This window comes from Cottoperca gobio, chromosome 15 (genome assembly GCF_900634415.1).
Source record: "Cottoperca gobio chromosome 15, fCotGob3.1, whole genome shotgun sequence".
Taxonomy (NCBI): Eukaryota; Metazoa; Chordata; class Actinopteri; order Perciformes; family Bovichtidae; genus Cottoperca; species Cottoperca gobio.
Window position 1 is genome coordinate 15,142,156 of NC_041369.1, and position 8,272 is coordinate 15,150,427.

An 8,272-nucleotide genomic window follows, 5' to 3' on the forward strand; every position below is an offset into this window, starting at 1 on the left:
GCATTGTTCAGAAATAAAACGGTACATGCTGCAAACTGGCATTAACATAAACTCTCAAAGTAATGCACCATTTGTTTTCATTACACTTGATTACTGTGCTTTTTCTACCTGAACCCTCATTGTGCGACTCATTCAGACTGGCATTATTCACAACACTGGACTGAGATGTCTCTTCTTCCTACACCTTGTCATATGTCTCTATTAGATGTTTTAGGTCTTTGCATTGTATACCTCTAAAGTTTTTAGAGTGTTTTTTGAAGTGCCATGAAGAGTTTAGTTGAGCAAGCATCCTTCAGTCATTCAGGGACACAAGTCCAAGTGTTTTCCACTGTGAGAACGGTGTCTTGTACTGGCATGGAGAACATCCAAGCCATCAATGCCTCCATGCCAGTATAGTGCCAGGCAGCGCAAAAGGTCAAGCGGAGGGCCCATATCAAGTCCCACTATAGCGAAAAGTGGCATATAGGAGGCCTGAGGTCAGCTGGGGCAGACAGATAGCCCCAGTCGTCAAACCACACAAAGCGCTTCTGCTGTGTGCTTGGTTATAGGCTATCAGGTCGTGTAATGTAGTGTAGTTAGATATGGATGACTGAAAGATGCACATAGAGGCACATGTAACATCAGATGTGTTGTGTCCACTGAACAAATCAAAGACTATGATGCGTCATACGTTACTGTTACAGTATGTTGCATTATTTTTGTTAATCTATTTTCTTCTGTAAAGGATGGATATAATAACTTATTTGCTGGGAATTGTACTAGATATAATAGAACATATAATACTTATGGGGATGGGAGGTGGGTCTCAAGTCTTAACAATACATTAAAATTGCATTCAGCAATTTTTTTGTTGTTTTTTTTTTTAAAGAAAAGTTGCAATTTTTGTTAATTTTTGTTTTGGCTGCCTATCAGTTCAGGAAGAATTCAGGACATTGCTTTTGCGTATCACAGGTAGGATTTGTTGGCACATCGTCATCGCAGCAAACAGGAGTTTGACATAGCAGTCTAATTAGTTTGGATGTGTTCTAAATATGACGGATAAATGGATTATTTGATGGTGCTGAGTTGATCTACCTGACTCTGTCAAATATAATCTGCTGATAAATATACTGTCTTGTACAAAAAGTTTGTACATAGATTGTACATGGTTTCTTTTTGTATTTTCTCAAATTAAAATGGATGTATTTGTGTTCTAAACCTTGAAACTTTCCTGTTTTCTTTATTTCAACTACAAAGAAATATGTTCCTCTATTATTGTACTCCCTCTGTCACCTTCCACCACATGTTATTCCTAAAACAAAATACATTTATAATTACTCTATTTAGGTATCATTTTAATTATTACTACTTAAACTTTAATGATGTAAAACTTTGGTATGTTTCATGTCCCATTTCAGATGGAAATAAAATAATTTTTAGACTACATTTATTTTACAGCTATAGATTCTAGTTACTTTGCAGATTAGGATTAATTTATTACTGTACAGTATATGTTTACTTTTTATAATGCCGACCCAACATTATGTGAAGTAGTTAATATGTCGAAGAATATAAAAAAAGTCCACGAATGGTATGTTGAAAAATGTCATGAAAAAAGTCATAGTAAATGATGTCATAAAAACATAATAACAACGTCATAGTGTAGTATGTCATAACAATGTCAAAGCATAATATGTCATAAAAAATGTCATAAAAAACATAATAGTATAGTATGCCATATAGTATGGCATAAAATGGCATAAAAATGTCATGGTATAGTATGCCATGAAATATATAAATATATATTTATTATCAAGTTATCATCAGCAGTCAGTTGCTCAGTGAGGGAAATGAGCGGTTGTCCTTTTCAGATGAAGTCAAATCTAACAAAATGCAATAAACAAACTACGTGCCTACACAATGATTACATTTACACAAACTTCAACAAACAACCTCTTTGGATAAATATTAAAAACAAGCTACACATTTTAATACCTTGTGAAATGTTGTTTGAGTCTTCAACTGTGTTAAGACCCCACGGACACCCTGGATTGACAGCGGCTTGGCAACAGAAACAAACAAGCAACAAGTCCTCCCATTTTCAAATGTTGCTAAATTCTGATTGGTGCAGGGATGTACATGACATCACCTTTTTCCAACTGAGCCCTGCCCACTTCAACCCAGTGAAAAAAGCCACAGACAAAACAGCACAGACAGAAATCTCTCTATTGACAAAACAAAAACGGTGACTAAATTTGGAAGAAGAATTGTTTATAAAGGGCCCCATAGTAAGAAGCTAATGTTCGCCGGGCCTTAAATGAACAGATCTGAGAACTTCCAGTCAAACTCTGGGATTAAAACTGATAATAGCTCACTGTTCACATAGTACTTTTGATACAAAACCACATCAAAAAACACGAGATAGATCAGTAAATGTGTGAGTCGCTCCACCACTTTACAGTATACAATAGACCCAGCGCCTGACCTTGACTATCAACAGGAGAAGCCTCAGATAAATGTTTATTGTATTTCACCAATCCCCACCCTGCGGAGGGGTCGGTGACCCCCTGGTCCATGTCGCACCGCCAATCCGCTTATCCATTGAGGCTGGCATTAGTCTTGATTTACGTTAGCTGACATGCTATTAGCTGCTCCATCACTTTCACCTGTCGGACTGTCAATCAACAGGGATCCACGGTGATGGGTAGGAATAGCATTGGAATCACATTCTCTCCACATTGGCTCGTATATCTCCATGGAGACAGTGACAGCCGATAGGCAAAGGACATCATACCAGGTATCTCGCTGTGCTGTCATGTCAGAGCTGTGAATGTTTTGGCATCACATCAGGAAGTGTAGCATCTTAATGTGGATTACAGATACAGTTATTCCAGGGGCAAATTATATGTTAGGAAAGTAATCCTCTTTCCCCTGCTGGAGCTTTAACATGTCTAATGGCAAAGCCTGAACAGTGATAAGCATAAAGGATATTTAACCTTAACGTAACGCAGCAATTTTCCAACTGAAATAATCTGCTTCCAGATACACCGATCTAAACACTGTGTCTCCGGTGTCAAGGGTACTGAGATATCTCCAGAGAATCCTTCAAACATCATAAACAGCACCAATTCTGAGGTGTTATGATGAGGCCGGATGACTTCTCAGACATCGACCCACTCTTCTCTCTCATATCTAGAAATCAGTGGACATCTCATGAGTCTCTGGGTCCTGCCCCGCTCCTCCTCCTCCTCCTCAGCTGAAGTGTGCAATTTCACACTCCAGCGTCAAACAGCCGGTCAGAAGGAGAATGTATGACCCACCCTGGCATTTGTCCTCATTTCTCTCTCAAATGTGCAAACACTATTACCCTTGGGTTATCTTAAGTGGTGTGGTGAAGATTCGTAGCCTCTCCTCTCTTCTCCTCGCCAGACACACCATCAAAACCCGACAAGCGGCGGGGACAGAGCGGGGGTAAAAGACAGAGCGAGGCAGAGGGGGAAAGCGATGGAAATGGAGCAGATGTTTGTGTGGCTGTTGATTTGTGGCCTGATAAGGGTGCTACACAGGCAGCTGGAATTGATGGCTTGTTAGTGAGGACGGGCCCCTCTGTGAGTTGTTTTCAAAATGATTGATTTACAATAAAGTGGCTCCGGGTGTGTGCATGCAGGCAGAACTGATGCAGATCGATCCCACTGAAATTGATTGATCAGCCATTTAGCTTGGCAGTGTGTTTACCGAACGAAACCAAGCAGGACTCTCCTCTAGGCATCTCTCCCCCCATAAAGCAAAGGAGAAATCTCTGGGCCTGTCTCATTGCTTTGGCGGTGGCAGCAAAAACAAGCCATATCAGAATATGAACCATAAAAATGTAATCATACAGTGAGAAACACTGGCATAAACGTTTACGATTGTGTACTTTATTCTGCTATCAACGTGTCCTTCTGCGACTTGGAGATACTGTGCCTTTAAAAGTAATGACTTACGTGCTGTATGCAAGCGGAGGAATACTGTTTGCCTTATCGCAGTGTCACATTGAGACTTTCAGGGGGACGCATAGAAATAACTAATAACAGTGGTTTTCAGTAAACAAGCAGTTTGTTCTCAGCCACACTTTAAGCTGACACACCAACAACCTTTACCTGCTTTAGTATTGTTAAGATGACTATCATACATAATGTAGAATAGCCCTCAAGTGTTAAAGTGTCTCGTCGATGGACAATGTATTTAGCAATTTTTCCAAACAATGCATACAAGGGTCTCCGTGTACATTTCATAAGGAGTTGTAGTGATGGATAACACAAGGACAATGTTTACCATGTGACCTCTGTGACTTTTCCTCACTTCCTCCCTGCCAAAACAAACCTCTCCACCACTCTGCTAAGGACTTAAATCACCTGTCCTCATCCTGTTATTTGGATAATTGCCAACAAGAGCAAGCTTTTCTATTCTCACGACAGCATGCAGTGGCCCCATCATGTTCCTTATTAACAATTTTACACACTTGGTCGCAGCGAGAGGGTGTCAGAATGCCAATAATATTTACCGTCTGCTGTGCGGGCTATTCAGGGGAGGCTGAGTGTTGCTGATTGCCCTGACAGAAGCTGACAGCACCCTGAACCTGAGATCCCTGCAAATCGACTCAGCAGAGTGTCTTCTTCTTCTTAAGGCAGCAGGGTGTGCCTGTGGCCATGAACCAGGTGATGAAGCACAACACCGTTCATGAGTTAGTGCCTGAACACAAACAAAAGCAATCTTTCTCTTCATCTTTAAACATGTACTGGCTGATAGAAGATCATAATTCATATAAAAGAAATCAATGTCACATAGGCCTCTAAGATAGGGCCTGACATCAGATCAAGGATGAAAATCATATAAAAGTGTTAAGCTTAAAAAAGCAATCTTCCTTATCTTTTTATATATACGTATATAAATATCTATATGTAGTTTTTTCTCTCTTCATTTTCCCTTTGAGAATAAACTGTCCATTTTACATCATTATGGCTCATTTAGTAAATCAATGAGCTACAACGCTTAAAATAATTTTCAAAAGGAGCTGAGCGGAGGCAGGTAAATGAAACGGCTGTCTTGGGATTATTGAGCCTTCTCAGTCGAACCGTCCAGTCTGTAATGATTTCCATAACATTGATGTGAATGATGTTGACATCAATTATAGCATTTCCCTTTGACCCCTGACGATTTCAACTGAGAGTGTTATACATCACATTCAAGCACAAACGCACACGTGTACAGTACACACACCACACATAATATCAATACGCGTAGCTGCGTGTGTGTATAAGAGACACTGTGCTTGTGCGTGTGACGCAGAGACACTGAGAGAAAAAGAGAGATCCAAAGACTGAGCACCGTCCCAATTCAGCCGTGATAATAGTTTCCATGACAATAAGGCATGCTCAGCGCATCAGTTGTGGCCCAGATAAACAGAGATCCTTTACGCAAACAAGAAGGTCATTACAGCAGCTTGTCAAATCAATGCCCAGTGTGTCCAAGTTGATTAAGACATCTCCCCTCAGCTCTGACACTCCGTCAATAGCAGTATGCGCACAATGCAGTGGTGGGTAGGGGGATGGTGATGTCTGTGGCGGAGGATGCGTGCGTGCATGTGTATGCGTGTGTGAGTGTAGAGCGGGAGTACACCACCCTCCAACACACATTCACTCACTTACGCAAACACACGCACGGTACTCAGATGATTGGAGTGAAATACCCATCAGTCAGGGAGCCGAGGTGGACTAATGATTCCCTGTGCTGCCTATTAGAACTACATGACAACTCAATCCTGCTCACGGAAAGAGAAATGGAGGAGAGAGGGAGATGGGATAGGAGGGGAGTTGGGCAAGGAGGGGGTGAATGAAGAGACAGAGGAAGAGAGGAAGAAAAGAAAAAGTGACCTTGTAGCAGCATCATTTGAGGCTGATTTAAATTGGCAAGAGCAGTTAATCTTTACCTGGGGGCGATTAACAGAATTAAAGGAGAACAACAAAGGCACAGAGGTTGGCTTTTCTCTTTTTTCCTGCCTGCCACTGCCATTTGAAATTTGTTTCCTTCTGGAAAAGTTGGCAAATCTTCCTCTCGCAGCCCCGTCACTGACGGTTGTATTTTCCATCTGACACACAAACAATGTAACTTGTGCTTTTGTCATGAAATCAAGATTATGTTCTCAAAGCAGGCAGCTTTGGTTGCCAAGTTGCTAATAACACAGGGACATTCATTTCATTATTTGGTCAAAACTAGAACATTTCGCTTCTGCCACCTTGTACAATTATTTCTTTAAAAATACAGAGCAAAAACTTTTTCCCTTATTGCAAAAAGAATGGGATATTAGTAGGAAGTGAATTACTTCAAGTATATCCTCTCTCTTCTCACAGGCTAATCAATATGTTTGGAGAGACAGACAAGGTTAGGCCTATCAGCCTGTCTGAGAGAGGGAAAAAAAACATTGTTAATACCCAAATGCGAAGGTTCACGGCTGAACTTTACCCACACATAGAGAGGGAGAAGCATAACAACCAATAAACCTTTAGCTCAGGGACATTCAAACTAACTCTACTGAGAAGCTCAATATTTTGTGCTGTTGGCAGTGAATCACCATATGCATATTTGATATGGTGAATGATTTGTATAGTTTGTTGTGAGAACTCTGCTTTCACACAACTTCCAGCAAATAAATTATTGTCTACATACAAAGTCAAATAACTTTTACCAAGAAATGTTGTACAGACATATTAATGGTGGCACTAAACCATCATAAGGTTGACATATTGACATTGAGAGCATGTTAATTTAATATTAATGTTGACGTTAGCGTTTAGCAAGTATATCTGCACCAAGCTGCTAGCATGGCTTTAGACTCATAGTCTTGTTGTAGTACTGATCTGTCGGTCAGTATTCCCAATGATAATAATGTGTATTACATTATTTTTCACATATTACAAATAGCCAAGTTGTCACATGACAGAAGACAAATGAAAGTCAATAACATCTTCCTTTAAATACTATCCACAGAGAATGAGAAACATACTTAAAACATGAGCTCCCGACCACTGACCACCAATATTACTCCCATAAAAGAAAGATTGGCTGCAATAAATAGCTGCTCACCTTCAGAGTATTCATGATTCAAGGATTTCATTTGTGCTCAGCCTCACTCCGGGGAGTTGTGCTGGATCTCCATGTCTTTAAAAATAGCCCCAGAACAGATCTCCCTCACCTTTTCCTCACATTTAGTCACAGCCGTGTGTCAAAAATTGACTGCCTCTGTACGTCACTGTCATCGGCCAAGGCCAAGTTGAGCGGTTTGAGAGGCTACCCTCCGGAGGACCCCACAGATAGCATCGGAGCGCCTCAGGAAATACCACCAAGTCTGACACGCAACACAAAACACTCCTCCCTCAGGTCCCACCACTGTGGGGCCCATAAAAGTGTGTATTCATATGAAATGTATGAACATTGTTTACAGTTCAAAGACATTCATGGGAAATATTCTTTTCCATTTTGAAGTGTAATTTCTGCATCCACTGGGCTCCCCATGGAGATACAGAACGGCAGTCACATATACTGCAGCAGCCAGTTGCATGAGAGCGTGATATCATCGATAGGTACACATCACTTAGCTCAATGTACAGTACACTGTTTGTTCAAGTATTCTTTTGTACCTCAATGGAGGCATACAGAATTGCCCATGTGAGAAAATCACCCGTCTCTCTTGAGGGTTCTTGTTCATGTCCATGTGTCAGATGAGCACACATGCACAAACACACATCAAACACAGAATCCACATCTTCGCCCTCAGGACCTGGTAGAAAAAAAAAAAGAAGTAAATGCCAATATTTCCAGGAATTTCCTTTGAAATGTTTGATTGTTCAAGTCAAGCGTGTAAAGTCAGTGGTTGATGATTTGTGTCATGTTAAGTATTAGCTGTGGGGCCTAAGGGTGAGAACATTAAAATGCCAACATTGCATGTTCTCTGCAATACCATTCTGTATAATTATTGTATGCTGTCTGCCAAATGAACATAGTTGTTGTTTTAATGATGCAGCTGAAGCAATGAAAGAGAAAGTGTCTCTTTTAATATTCATCTGATAACACGAAGCCATTGGGAAGTATCGTATTTCACATGTTTCTTCTATGTGTTATTGTTAAAAGAACATTTTTGAGAAAGGGATTCAGGAACAAAGAGTCAACATTTCGCTCAAAAATTGCATCAAACAGTGTTTCACTTCAAAACAAAAACATGTTGCATTGTTGTTGTACAATATTTAGCACTGACACT